This window comes from Heptranchias perlo, chromosome 9, assembly GCF_035084215.1.
Source record: "Heptranchias perlo isolate sHepPer1 chromosome 9, sHepPer1.hap1, whole genome shotgun sequence".
NCBI classification, from domain to species: Eukaryota; Metazoa; Chordata; class Chondrichthyes; order Hexanchiformes; family Hexanchidae; genus Heptranchias; species Heptranchias perlo.
In genome coordinates, this window is record NC_090333.1 from 79,960,568 (window position 1) to 79,977,941 (window position 17,374).

The following is a 17,374-nucleotide window of genomic DNA, read 5'->3' on the forward strand; positions in this document are numbered from 1 at the left end:
GCCCCTAACACCCTAACATTGCCCCTAACACCCTAACATTGTCCCTAACACCCTAACAATGCCCCTAACGCACTAACATTGCCCCTAACACCCTAACATTGTCCCTAACACCCTAACATTGCCCCTAACACCCTAACATTGCCCCTAACACCCTAACATTGTCCCTAACACCCTAACAATGCCCCTAACACACTAACATTGCCCCTAACACCCTAACATTGTCCCTAACACCCTAACATTGCCCCTAACACCCTAACATTGCCCCTAACACCCTAACATTGCCCCCGACACCCTAACATTGCCCCTAACACCCTAACATTGTCCCTAACACCCTAACATTGTCCCTAACACCCTAACATTGCCCCTAACACCCTAACATTGCCCCTAACACCCTAACATTGCCCCTAACAACCTAACATTGCCCCTAACACCCTAACATTGTCCCTAACACCCTAACATTGTCCCTAACACCCTAACATTGCCCCTAACACCCTAACATTGTCCCTAACACACTAACATTGTCCCTAACACACTAACATTGCCCCTAACACCCTAACATAGCCCCTAACACCCTAACATTGCCCCTAACACCCTAACATTGCCCCTAACACCCTAACATTGCCCCTAACACCCTAACATTGTCCCTAACACCCTAACAATGCCCCAAACACCCTAACATTGCCCCTAACACCCTAACATTGCCCCCAACACCCTAACATTGCCCCTAACACCCTAACATTGTCCCTAACACCCTAACATTGTCCCTAACACCCTAACATTGTCCCTAACACCCTAACATTGCCCCTAACACCCTAACATTGCCCCTAACACCCTAACATTGCCCCTAACAACCTAACATTGCCCCTAACACCCTAACATTGTCGCTAACACCCTAACATTGTCCCTAACACCCTAACATTGTCCCTAACACACTAACATTGTCCCTAACACCCTAACATTGCCCCTAACACCCTAACATTGTCCCTAACACCCTAACATTGACCCTAACACCCGAACATTGTCCCTAACACCCTAACATTGTCCCTAACACCCTAACATTGTCCCTAACACCCTAACATTACCCCTAACACCCTAACATTGTCACTAACACCCTAACATTGTCCCTAACACCCTAACATTGCCCCTAACACCCTAACATTGCCCCTAACACCCTAACATTGTCCCTAACACCCTAACAATGCCCCTAACACACTAACATTGCCCCTAACACCCTAACATTGCCCCTAACACCCTAACATTGCCCCTAACACCCTAACATTGTCGCTAACACCCTAACATTGTCCCTAACACCCTAACATTGTCCCTAACACCCTAACATTGTCCCTAACACCCTAACATTACCCCTAACACCCTAACATTGTCCCTAACACCCTAACATTGCCCCTAACACCCTAACATTGACCCTAACACCCTAACATTGCCCCTAACACCCTAACATTGTCCCTAACACCCTAACATTGTCCCTAACACCCTAACATAGCCCCTAACACCCTAACATTGTCCCTAACACCCTAACATTGTCCCTAACACCCTAACATTGTCCCTAACACCCTAACATTGTCCCTAACACCCTAACATTGTCCCTAACACCCTAACATTGCCCCCAACACCCTAACATTGCCCCGAACACCCTAACATAGCCCCTAACACCCTAACATTGTCCCTAACACCCTAACATTGCCCCTAACACCCTAACATTGTCCCTAACACCCTAACATTGCCCCTAACACCCTAACATTGTCCCTAACACCCTAACATTGCCCCTAACACCCTAACATTGCCCCTAACACCCTAACATTGCCCCTAACACCCTAACATTGCCCCTAACACCCTAACATTGTCCCTAACACCCTAACATTGTCCCTAACACACTAACATTGTCCCTAACACCCTAACATTGTCCCGAACACCCTAACATTGTCCCTAACACCCTAACATTGTCCCTAACACCCTAACATTGTCCCGAACACCCTAACATTGCCCCTAACACCCAAACATTGCCCCTAACACCCTAACATTGTCCCTAACACCATAACATTGCCCCTAACACCCTAACATTGCCCCTAACACCCTAACATTGCCCCTAACACCCTAACATTGTCGCTAACACCCTAACATTGCCCCTAACACCCTAACATTGCCCCTAACACCCTAACATTGCCCCTAACACCCTAACATTGTCCCTAACACCCTAACATTGTCCCTAACACCCTAACATTGTCCCTAACACCCTAACATTACCCCTAACACCCTAACATTGTCCCTAACACCCTAACATTGTCCCTAACACCCTAACATTGCCCCTAACACCCTAACATTGCCCCTAACACCCTAACATTGTCCCTAACACCCTAACAATGCCCCTAACACACTAACATTGCCCCTAACACCCTAACATTGTCCCTAACACCCTAACATTGCCCCTAACACCCTAACATTGCCCCTAACACCCTAACATTGTCCCTAACACCCTAACAATGCCCCTAACACACTAACATTGCCCCTAACACCCTAACATTGTCCCTAACACCCTAACATTGTCCCTAACACCCTAACATTGTCCCTAACACCCTAACATTGCCCCTAACACCCTAACATTGCCCCCAACACCCTAACATTGCCCCTAACACCCTAACATTGTCCCTAACACCCTAACATTGTCCCTAACACCCTAACATTGTCCCTAACACCCTAACATTGCCCCAAACACCCTAACATTGCCCCTAACACCCTAACATTGCCCCTAACAACCTAACATTGCCCCTAACACCCTAACATTGTCGCTAACACCCTAACATTGTCCCTAACACCCTAACATTGCCCCTAACACCCTAACATTGTCCCTAACACACTAACATTGCCCCTAACACCCTAACATTGTCCCTAACACACTAACATTGTCCCTAACACCCTAACATTGCCCCTAACACCCTAACATAGCCCCTAACACCCTAACATTGCCCCTAACACCCTAACATTGCCCCTAACACCCTAACATTGTCCCTAACACCCTAACAATGCCCCAAACACCCTAACATTGCCCCTAACACCCTAACATTGCCCCCAACACCCTAACATTGCCCCTAACACCCTAACATTGTCCCTAACACCCTAACATTGTCCCTAACACCCTAACATTGTCCCTAACACCCTAACATTGCCCCTAACACCCTAACATTGCCCCTAACACCCTAACATTGCCCCTAACAACCTAACATTGCCCCTAACACCCTAACATTGTCGCTAACACCCTAACATTGTCCCTAACACCCTAACATTGCCCCTAACACCCTAACATTGTCCCTAACACACTAACATTGTCCCTAACACCCTAACATTGCCCCTAACACCCTAACATTGTCCCTAACACCCTAACATTGACCCTAACACCATAACATTGTCCCTAACACCCTAACATTGTCCCTAACACCCTAACATTGTCCCTAACACCCTAACATTACCCCTAACACCCTAACATTGTCCCTAACACCCTAACATTGTCCCTAACACCCTAACATTGCCCCTAACACCCTAACATTGCCCCTAACACCCTAACATTGTCCCTAACACCCTAACAATGCCCCTAACACCCTAACATTGCCCCTAACACCCTAACATTGCCCCTAACACCCTAACATTGTCCCTAACACCCTAACATTGTCCCTAACACCCTAACATTACCCCTAACACCCTAACATTGTCCCTAACACCCTAACATTGCCCCTAACACCCTAACATTGCCCCTAACACCCTAACATTGTCCCTAACACCCTAACAATGCCCCTAACACACTAACATTGCCCTTAACACCCTAACATTGCCCCTAACACCCTAACATTGCCCCTAACACCCTAACATTGCCCCTAACACCCTAACATTGTCCCTAACACACTAACATTGTCCCTAACACCCTAACATTGCCCCTAACACCCTAACATTGTCCCTAACACCCTAACAATGCCCCAAACACCCTAACATTGCCCCTAACACCCTAACATTGCCCCCAACACCCTAACATTGCCCCTAACACCCTAACATTGTCCCTAACACCCTAACATTGTCCCTAACACCCTAACATTGTCCCTAACACCCTAACATTGCCCCTAACACCCTAACATTGTCCCTAACACCCTAACAATGCCCCTAACACACTAACATTGCCCCTAACACCCTAACATTGCCCCTAACACCCTAACATTGCCCCTAACACCCTAACATTGTCGCTAACACCCTAACATTGTCCCTAACACCCTAACATTGTCCCTAACACCCTAACATTGTCCCTAACACCCTAACATTGTCCCTAACACTCTAACATTCCCCCTAACACCCTAACATTTCCCTAATACCCTAACATTGCCCCTAACTCCCTAACATTGCCCCTAACACCCTAACATTGTCCCTAACACCCTAACATTGTCCCTAACACCCTAACATTGTCCCTAACACCCTAACATTGCCCCTAACACCCTAACATTGTCCCTAACACCCTAACATTGCCCCTAACACCTTAACATTGTCCCGAACACCCTAACATTGCCCCTAACATCCTAACATTGTCCCTAACACCCTAACATTGTCCATAACACCCTAACATTGTCCCTAACACCCTAACATTGTCCCTAACACCCTAACATTGTCCCTAACACCCTAACATTGCCCCTAACACCCTAACATTGTCCCTAACACCCTAACATTGCCCCTAACACCTTAACATTGTCCCGAACACCCTAACATTGCCCCTAACATCCTAACATTGTCCCTCACACCCTAACATTGTCCATAACACCCTAACATTGTCCCTAACACACTAACATTGTCCCTAACACACTAACATAGCCCCTAACACCCTAACATTGTCCCTAACACCCTAACATTGCCCCTAACACCCTAACAATGCCCCTAACACCCTAACATTGCCCCTAACACCCTAACATAGCCCCTACCACCCTAACATTGTCCCTACCACCCTAACATTGTCCCTAACACCCTAACATTGCCCCTAACACCCTAACATAGCCCCTAACACCCTAACATTGCCCCTAACACCCTAACATTGTCCCTAACACCCTAACATTGTCCCTAACACCCTAACATTGCCCCTAACACCCTAACATTGTCCCCAACACCCGAATATTGCCCCTAACACCCTAACATTGCCCCTAACACCCTAACATTGCCCCTAACACCCTAACATTGTCCCTAACACCCTAACATTGCCCCTAACACACTAACATTGTCCCTAACACCCTAACATTGCCCCTAACACCCTAACATTGCCCCTAACACCCTAACATTGCCCCTAACACCCTAACATTGTCCCTAACACCCTAACATTGCCCCTAACACCCTAACATTGCCCCTAACACCCTAACATTGTCCCTAACACCCTAACATTGCCGCTAACACCCTAACATTGTCCCTAACACCCTACCATTGCCCCTAACACCCTAACATTGTCCCTAACACCCTAACATTGTCCCTAACACCCTAACATTGCCCCTAACACCCTAACATTGTCCCTAACACCCTAACATTGTCCCTAACACCCTAACATTGCCCCTAACACCCTAACATTATCCCCAACACCCTAACATTGTCCCTAACACCCTAACATTGTCCCTAACACGATAACATTGTCCCTAACACCCTAACATTGCCCCTAACACCCTAACATTGTCCCTAACACCCTAACATTGTCCCTAACACCCTAACATTGCCCCTAACACCCTAACATTGTCCCTAACACCCTAACATTGTCCCTAACACACTAACATTGTCCCTAACACCCTAACATTGTCCCTAACACCCTAACATTGCCACTAACACCCTAACATTGTCCCTAACACACTAACATTGTCCCTAACACCCTAACATTGTCCCGAACACCCTAACATTGTCCCTAACACCCTAACATTGTCCCTAACACCCTAACATTGTCCCTAACACCCTAACATAGCCCCTAACACCCTAACATTGTCCCTAACACCCTAACATTGCCCCTAACACCCTAACATTGTCCCTAACACCCTAAAATTGACCCTAACACCCTAACATTGTCCCGAACACCCTAACATTGCCCCTAACACCCGAACATTGCCCCTAACACCCTAACATTGTCCCTAACACACTAACATTGTCCCTAACACCCTAACATTGCCCCTAACACGCTAACATTGCCCCTAACACCCTAACATTGACCCTAACACCCTAACATTGCTCCTAACACCCTAACATTGTCCCTAACACCCTAACATTGTCCCTAACACCCTAACATTGCCCCTAACACCCTAACATAGCCCCTAACACCCTAACATTGTCCCTAACACCCTAACATTGTCCCTAACACCCTAACATTGTCCCTAACACCCTAACATTGTCCCTAACACCCTAACATTGCCCCCAACACCCTAACATTGCCCCGAACACCCTAACATAGCCCCTAACACCCTAACATTGTCCCTAACACCCTAACATTGCCCCTAACACCCTAACATTGTCCCTAACACCCTAACATTGCCCCTAACACCCTAACATTGTCCCTAACACCCTAACATTGTCCCTAACACCCTAACATTGCCCCTAACACCCTAACATTGCCCCTAACACCCTAACATTGCCCCTAACACCCTAACATTGCCCCTAACACCCTAACATTGTCCCTAACACCCTAACATTGTCCCTAACACACTAACATTGTCCCTAACACCCTAACATTGTCCCGAACACCCGAACATTGTCCCTAACACCCTAACATTGTCCCTAACACCCTAACATTGTCCCGAACACCCTAACATTGCCCCTAACACCCAAACATTGCCCCTAACACCCTAACATTGCCCCTAACACCATAACATTGCCCCTAACACCCTAACATTGCCCCTAACACCCTAACATTGCCCCTAACACCCTAACATTGCCCCTAACACCCTAACATTGCCCCTAACACCCTAACATTGTCCCTAACACCCTAACATTGTCCCTAACACCCTAACATTGTCCCTAACACCCTAACATTGTCCCTAACACCCTAACATTACCCCTAACACCCTAACATTGTCCCTAACACCCTAACATTGCCCCTAACACCCTAACATTGCCCCTAACACCCTAACATTGTCCCTAACACCCTAACAATGCCCCTAACGCACTAACATTGCCCCTAACACCCTAACATTGTCCCTAACACCCTAACATTGCCCCTAACACCCTAACATTGCCCCTAACACCCTAACATTGTCCCTAACACCCTAACAATGCCCCGAACACACTAACATTGTCCCTAACACCCTAACATTGTCCCTAACACCCTAACATTGCCCCTAACACCCTAACATTGCCCCCAACACCCTAACATTGCCCCTAACACCCTAACATTGTCCCTAACACCCTAACATTGTCCCTAACACCCTAACATTGTCCCTAACACCCTAACATTGCCCCTAACACCCTAACATTGCCCCTAACACCCTAACATTGCCCCTAACAACCTAACATTGCCCCTAACACCCTAACATTGTCGCTAACACCCTAACATTGTCCCTAACACCCTAACATTGCCCCTAACACCCTAACATTGTCCCTAACACACTAACATTGCCCCTAACACCCTAACATTGTCCCTAACACACTAACATTGTCCCTAACACCCTAACATTGCCCCTAACACCCTAACATAGCCCCTAACACCCTAACATTGCCCCTAACACCCTAACATTGCCCCTAACACCCTAACATTGCCCCTAACACCCTAACATTGTCCCTAACACCCTAACAATGCCCCAAACACCCTAACATTGCCCCTAACACCCTAACATTGCCCCCAACACCCTAACATTGCCCCTAACACCCTAACATTGTCCCTAACACCCTAACATTGTCCCTAACACCCTAACATTGTCCCTAACACCCTAACATTGCCCCTAACACCCTAACATTGCCCCTAACACCCTAACATTGCCCCTAACACCCTAACGTTGTCGCTAACACCCTAACATTGTCCCTAACACCCTAACATTGCCCCTAACACCCTAACATTGTCCCTAACACACTAACATTGTCCCTAACACCCTAACATTGCCCCTAACACCCTAACATTGTCCCTAACACCCTAACATTGACCCTAACACCCGAACATTGTCCCTAACACCCTAACATTGTCCCTAACACCCTAACATTGTCCCTAACACCCTAACATTACCCCTAACACCCTAACATTGTCACTAACACCCTAACATTGTCCCTAACACCCTAACATTGCCCCTAACACCCTAACATTGCCCCTAACACCCTAACATTGTCCCTAACACCCTAACAATGCCCCTAACACACTAACATTGCCCCTAACACCCTAACATTGCCCCTAACACCCTAACATTGCCCCTAACACCCTAACATTGTCGCTAACACCCTAACATTGTCCCTAACACCCTAACATTGTCCCTAACACCCTAACATTGTCCCTAACACCCTAACATTACCCCTAACACCCTAACATTGTCCCTAACACCCTAACATTGCCCCTAACACCCTAACATTGACCCTAACACCCTAACATTGCCCCTAACACCCTAACATTGTCCCTAACACCCTAACATTGTCCCTAACACCCTAACATAGCCCCTAACACCCTAACATTGTCCCTAACACCCTAACATTGTCCCTAACACCCTAACATTGTCCCTAACACCCTAACATTGTCCCTAACACCCTAACATTGTCCCTAACACCCTAACATTGCCCCCAACACCCTAACATTGCCCCGAACACCCTAACATAGCCCCTAACACCCTAACATTGTCCCTAACACCCTAACATTGCCCCTAACACCCTAACATTGTCCCTAACACCCTAACATTGCCCCTAACACCCTAACATTGTCCCTAACACCCTAACATTGTCCCTAACACCCTAACATTGCCCCTAACACCCTAACATTGCCCCTAACACCCTAACATTGCCCCTAACACCCTAACATTGTCCCTAACACCCTAACATTGTCCCTAACACACTAACATTGTCCCTAACACCCTAACATTGTCCCGAACACCCTAACATTGTCCCTAACACCCTAACATTGTCCCTAACACCCTAACATTGTCCCGAACACCCTAACATTGCCCCTAACACCCAAACATTGCCCCTAACACCCTAACATTGTCCCTAACACCATAACATTGCCCCTAACACCCTAACATTGTCGCTAACACCCTAACATTGCCCCTAACACCCTAACATTGCCCCTAACACCCTAACATTGCCCCTAACACCCTAACATTGTCCCTAACACCCTAACATTGTCCCTAACACCCTAACATTACCCCTAACACCCTAACATTGTCCCTAACACCCTAACATTGTCCCTAACACCCTAACATTGCCCCTAACACCCTAACATTGCCCCTAACACCCTAACATTGTCCCTAACACCCTAACAATGCCCCTAACACACTAACATTGCCCCTAACACCCTAACATTGTCCCTAACACCCTAACATTGCCCCTAACACCCTAACATTGCCCCTAACACCCTAACATTGTCCCTAACACCCTAACAATGCCCCTAACACACTAACATTGCCCCTAACACCCTAACATTGTCCCTAACACCCTAACATTGTCCCTAACACCCTAACATTGTCCCTAACACCCTAACATTGCCCCTAACACCCTAACATTGCCCCCAACACCCTAACATTGTCCCTAACACCCTAACATTGTCCCTAACACCCTAACATTGTCCCTAACACCCTAACATTACCCCTAACACCCTAAGATTGTCCCTAACACCCTAACATTGCCCCTAACACCCTAACATTGCCCCTAACACCCTAACATTGTCCCTAACACCCTAACAATGCCCCTAACGCACTAACATTGCCCCTAACACCCTAACATTGTCCCTAACACCCTAACATTGCCCCTAACACCCTAACATTGCCCCTAACACCCTAACATTGTCCCTAACACCCTAACAATGCCCCGAACACACTAACATTGTCCCTAACACCCTAACATTGTCCCTAACACCCTAACATTGCCCCTAACACCCTAACATTGCCCCCAACACCCTAACATTGCCCCTAACACCCTAACATTGTCCCTAACACCCTAACATTGTCCCTAACACCCTAACATTGTCCCTAACACCCTAACATTGCCCCTAACACCCTAACATTGCCCCTAACACCCTAACATTGCCCCTAACAACCTAACATTGCCCCTAACACCCTAACATTGTCGCTAACACCCTAACATTGTCCCTAACACCCTAACATTGCCCCTAACACCCTAACATTGTCCCTAACACACTAACATTGCCCCTAACACCCTAACATTGTCCCTAACACACTAACATTGTCCCTAACACCCTAACATTGCCCCTAACACCCTAACATAGCCCCTAACACCCTAACATTGCCCCTAACACCCTAACATTGCCCCTAACACCCTAACATTGCCCCTAACACCCTAACATTGTCCCTAACACCCTAACAATGCCCCAAACACCCTAACATTGCCCCTAACACCCTAACATTGCCCCCAACACCCTAACATTGCCCCTAACACCCTAACATTGTCCCTAACACCCTAACATTGTCCCTAACACCCTAACATTGTCCCTAACACCCTAACATTGCCCCTAACACCCTAACATTGCCCCTAACACCCTAACGTTGTCGCTAACACCCTAACATTGTCCCTAACACCCTAACATTGCCCCTAACACCCTAACATTGTCCCTAACACACTAACATTGTCCCTAACACCCTAACATTGCCCCTAACACCCTAACATTGTCCCTAACACCCTAACATTGACCCTAACACCCGAACATTGTCCCTAACACCCTAACATTGTCCCTAACACCCTAACATTGTCCCTAACACCCTAACATTACCCCTAACACCCTAACATTGTCACTAACACCCTAACATTGTCCCTAACACCCTAACATTGCCCCTAACACCCTAACATTGCCCCTAACACCCTAACATTGTCCCTAACACCCTAACAATGCCCCTAACACACTAACATTGCCCCTAACACCCTAACATTGCCCCTAACACCCTAACATTGCCCCTAACACCCTAACATTGTCGCTAACACCCTAACATTGTCCCTAACACCCTAACATTGTCCCTAACACCCTAACATTGTCCCTAACACCCTAACATTACCCCTAACACCCTAACATTGTCCCTAACACCCTAACATTGCCCCTAACACCCTAACATTGACCCTAACACCCTAACATTGCCCCTAACACCCTAACATTGTCCCTAACACCCTAACATTGTCCCTAACACCCTAACATAGCCCCTAACACCCTAACATTGTCCCTAACACCCTAACATTGTCCCTAACACCCTAACATTGTCCCTAACACCCTAACATTGTCCCTAACACCCTAACATTGTCCCTAACACCCTAACATTGCCCCCAACACCCTAACATTGCCCCGAACACCCTAACATAGCCCCTAACACCCTAACATTGCCCCTAACACCCTAACATTGCCCCTAACACCCTAACATTGTCCCTAACACCCTAACATTGTCCCTAACACCCTAACATTGCCCCTAACACCCTAACATTGCCCCTAACACCCTAACATTGCCCCTAACACCCTAACATTGTCCCGAACACCCTAACATTGTCCCTAACACACTAACATTGTCCCTAACACCCTAACATTGTCCCGAACACCCTAACATTGTCCCTAACACCCTAACATTGTCCCTAACACCCTAACATTGTCCCGAACACCCTAACATTGCCCCTAACACCCAAACATTGCCCCTAACACCCAAACATTGCCCCTAACACCCTAACATTGTCCCTAACACCATAACATTGCCCCTAACACCCTAACATTGCCCCTAACACCCTAACATTGCCCCTAACACCCTAACATTGTCGCTAACACCCTAACATTGCCCCTAACACCCTAACATTGCCCCTAACACCCTAACATTGCCCCTAACACCCTAACATTGTCCCTAACACCCTAACATTGTCCCTAACACCCTAACATTGTCCCTAACACCCTAACATTACCCCTAACACCCTAACATTGTCCCTAACACCCTAACATTGTCCCTAACACCCTAACATTGCCCCTAACACCCTAACATTGTCCCTAACACCCTAACAATGCCCCTAACACACTAACATTGCCCCTAACACCCTAACATTGTCCCTAACACCCTAACATTGCCCCTAACACCCTAACATTGCCCCTAACACCCTAACATTGTCCCTAACACCCTAACAATGCCCCTAACACACTAACATTGCCCCTAACACCCTAACATTGTCCCTAACACCCTAACATTGTCCCTAACACCCTAACATTGTCCCTAACACCCTAACATTGCCCCTAACACCCTAACATTGCCCCCAACACCCTAACATTGCCCCTAACACCCTAACATTGTCCCTAACACCCTAACATTGTCCCTAACACCCTAACATTGTCCCTAACACCCTAACATTGCCCCTAACACCCTAACATTGCCCCTAACACCCTAACATTGCCCCTAACAACCTAACATTGCCCCTAACACCCTAACATTGTCGCTAAAACCCTAACATTGTCCCTAACACCCTAACATTGCCCCTAACACCCTTACATTGTCCCTAACACACTAACATTGCCCCTAACACCCTAACATTGTCCCTAACACACTAACATTGTCCCTAACACCCTAACATTGCCCCTAACACCCTAACATAGCCCCTAACACCCTAACATTGCCCCTAACACCCTAACATTGCCCCTAACACCCTAACATTGCCCCTAACACCCTAACATTGTCCCTAACACCCTAACAATGCCCCAAACACCCTAACATTGCCCCTAACACCCTAACATTGCCCCCAACACCCTAACATTGCCCCTAACACCCTAACATTGTCCCTAACACCCTAACATTGTCCCTAACACCCTAACATTGCCCCTAACACCCTAACATTGCCCCTAACACCCTAACATTGCCCCTAACAACCTAACATTGCCCCTAACACCCTAACATTGTCGCTAACACCCTAACATTGTCCCTAACACCCTAACATTGCCCCTAACACCCTAACATTGTCCCTAACACACTAACATTGTCCCTAACACCCTAACATTGCCCCTAACACCCTAACATTGTCCCTAACACCCTAACATTGACCCTAACACCATAACATTGTCCCTAACACCCTAACATTGTCCCTAACACCCTAACATTGTCCCTAACACCCTAACATTACCCCTAACACCCTAACATTGTCCCTAACACCCTAACATTGTCCCTAACACCCTAACATTGCCCCTAACACCCTAACATTGCCCCTAACACCCTAACATTGTCCCTAACACCCTAACAATGCCCCTAACACACTAACATTGCCCCTAACACCCTAACATTGCCCCTAACACCCTAACATTGCCCCTAACACCCTAACATTGTCGCTAACACCCTAACATTGTCCCTAACACCCTAACATTGTCCCTAACACCCTAACATTGTCCCTAACACCCTAACATTACCCCTAACACCCTAACATTGCCCCTAACACCCTAACATTGCCCCTAACACCCTAACATTGTCCCTAACACCCTAACAATGCCCCTAACACACTAACATTGCCCCTAACACCCTAACATTGCCCCTAACACCCTAACATTGCCCCTAACACCCTAACATTGTCCCTAACACACTAACATTGTCCCTAACACACTAACATTGCCCCTAACACCCTAACATTGTCCCTAACAAACTAACATTGTCCCTAACACCCTAACATTGCCCCTAACACCCTAACATTGTCCCTAACACCCTAACATTGCCCCTAACACCCTAACATTGTCCCTAACACCCTAACATTGCCCCTAACACCCTAACATTGTCCCTAACACCCTAACATTGCCCCTAACACCCTAACATTGTCCCTAACACCCTAACATTGTCGCTAACACCCTAACATTGACCCTAACACCCTAACATTGCCCCTAACACCCTAACATTGTCCCTAACACCCTAACATTGCCCCTAACACCCTAACATTGTCCCTAACACCCTAACATTGTCCCTAACACCCTAACATTGCCCCTAACACCCTAACATTGCCCCTAACACCCTAACATTGTCGCTAACACCCTAACATTGCCCCTAACACCCTAACATTGTCCCTAACACCCTAACATTGTCCCTAACACACTAACATTGTCCCTAACACCCTAACATTGTCCCTAACACCCTAACATAGTCCCTAACACCCTAACATTGTCCCTAACACCCTAACATTGTCCCTAACACCCTAACATTGCCCCTAACACCCTAACATTGCCCCTAACACCCTAACATTGTCCCTAACACCCTAACATTGCCCCTAACACCCTAACATTGTCCCTAACACCCTAACATTGTCCCGAACACCCTAACATTGCCCCTAACACCCTAACATTGCCCCTAACACCGTAACATTGCCCCTAACACCCTAACATTGCACCTAACACCCTAACATTGCCCCGAACACCCTAACATTGCCCCTAACACCCTAACATTGTCCCTAACACCTTAACATTGTCCCGAACACCCTAACATTGCCCCTAACACACTAACATTGTCCCTAACACACTAACATTGCCCCTAACACCCTAACATTGTCCCTAACACCCTAACATAGCCCCTAACACCCTAACATAGCCCCTAACACCCTAACATTGTCCCTAACACCCTAACATTGTCCCCAACACCCTAACATTGTCCCTAACACACTAACATTGTCCCTAACACACTAACATTGCCCCTAACACCCTAACATTGTCCCTAACACCCTAACATAGCCCCTAACACCCTAACATAGCCCCTAACACCCTAACATTGCCCCTAACACCCTAACATTGTCCCTAACACCCTAACATTGTCCCTAACACCCTAACATTGTCCCCAACACCCTAACATTGCCCCTAACACCCTAACATTGCCCCCAACACCCGAACATTCTCCCTAACACCCTAACATTGCCCCTAACACCCTAACATTGTCCCTAACACCCTAACATTGTCCCTAACACCCTAACATTGCCCCTAACACCCTAACATTGCCCCTAACACCCTAACATTGCCCCTAACACACTAACATTGTCCCTAACACCCGAACATTGTCCCTAACACTCTAACATTGCCCCTAACACCCTAACATTGCCCCTAACACCCTAACATTGTCCCTAACACCCTAACATTGTCCCTAACACTCTAACATTGCCCCTAACACCCTAACATTTCCCTAACACCCTAACATTGCCCCTAACTCCCTAACATTGCCCCTAACACCCTAACATTGTCCCTAACACCCTAACATTGTCCCTAACACCCTAACATTGCCCCTAACACCCTAACATTGTCCCTAACACCCTAACATTGACCCTAACACCTTAACATTCTCCCTAACACCCTAACATTGCCCCTAACACCCTCACATTGTCCCTAACACCCTAACATTGTCCCTAACACCCTAACATTGTCCCTAACACCCTAACATTGTCCCTAACACCCTAACATTGTCCCTAACACCCTAACATTGCCCCTAACACCCTAACATTGCCCCTAACACCCTAACAATGCCCCTAACACCCTAACATTGCCCCTAACACCCTAACATAGCCCCTAACACCCTAACATTGTCCCTACCACCCTAACATTGTCCCTAACACCCTAACATTGCCCCTAACACCCTAACATAGCCCCTAACACCCTAACATTGCCCCTAAAACCCTAACATTGTCCCTAACACCCTAACATTGTCCCTAACACCCTAACATTGCCCCTAACACCCTAACATTGTCCCCAACACCCTAATATTGCCCCTGACACCCTAACATTGCCCCTAACACCCTAACATTGCCCCTAACACCCTAACATTGTCCCTAACACCCTAACATTGCCCCTAACACACTAACATTGTCACTAACACCCTAACATTGCCCCTAACACCCTAACATTGCCCCTAACACCCTAACATTGCCCCTAACACCCTAACATTGCCCTTAACACCCTAACATTGCCCCTAACACCCTAACATTGCCCCTAACACCCTAACATTGTCCCTAACACCCTAACATTGTCCCTAACACCCTAACATTGCCCCTAACACCCTAACATTGTCCCTAACACCCTAACATAGCCCCTAACACCCTAACAATGCCCCTAACACCCTAACATTGCCCCTAATACCCTAACATTGCCCCTAACACCCTAACATTGTCGCTAACACCCTAACAATGCCCCTAACACCCTAACATTGCCCCTAACACCCTAACATTGTCCCTAACACCCTAACATTGCCCCTAACACACTAACATTGTCACTAACACCCTAACATTGCCCCTAACACCCTAACAATGCCCCTAACACCCTAACATTGCCCCTAACACCCTAACATTGTCCCTAACACCCTAACATTGCCCCTAACACCCTAACATTGTCCCTAACACCCTAACATTGCCCCTAACACCCTAACATTGTCCCGAACACCCTAACATTGCCCCTAACACCCTAACATTGTCCCTAACACCCTAACATTGTCCCTACCACCCTAACATTGTCCCTAACACCCTAACATTGTCCCTACCACCCTAACATTGCCCCTAACACCCTAACATTGCCCCTAACACCCTAACATTCTCCCTAACACCCTAACATTGCCCCTAACACCCTAACATTGTCCCTAACACCCTAACATTGTCCCTAACACCCTAACATTGCCCCTAACACCCTAACATTGTCCCTAACACCCTAACATTCTCCCTAACACCCTAACATTGCCCCTAACACCCTAACATTCTCCCTAACACACTAACATTGCCCCTAACACCCTAACATTGCCCCTAACACCCTAACATTGCCCCGAACACCCTAATATTGTCCCTTTACACCCTAACATTGCCCCTAACACCCTAAAATTGCCCCTAACACCCTAACATTGTCCCTAACACCCTAACATTGCCCCTTACACCCTAACATTGCCCCTAACACCCTAACATTGTCCCTAACACCCTAACATTGCCCCTAACACCCTAACATTGCCCCTAACACCCTAACATTGTCCCTAACACCCTAACATTGTCCCCAACACCCTAATATTGCCCCTAACACCCTAACATTGCCCCTAACACCCTAACATTGCCCCTAACACCCTAACATTGCCCCTAACACCCTAACATTGCCCCTAACACCCTAACATTGTCCCTAACACCCTAACATTGTCCCTAACACCCTAACATTGCCCCTAACACCCTAACATTGCCCCTAACACCCTAACATTGCCCCTAACACCCTAACATTGTCCCTAACACCCTA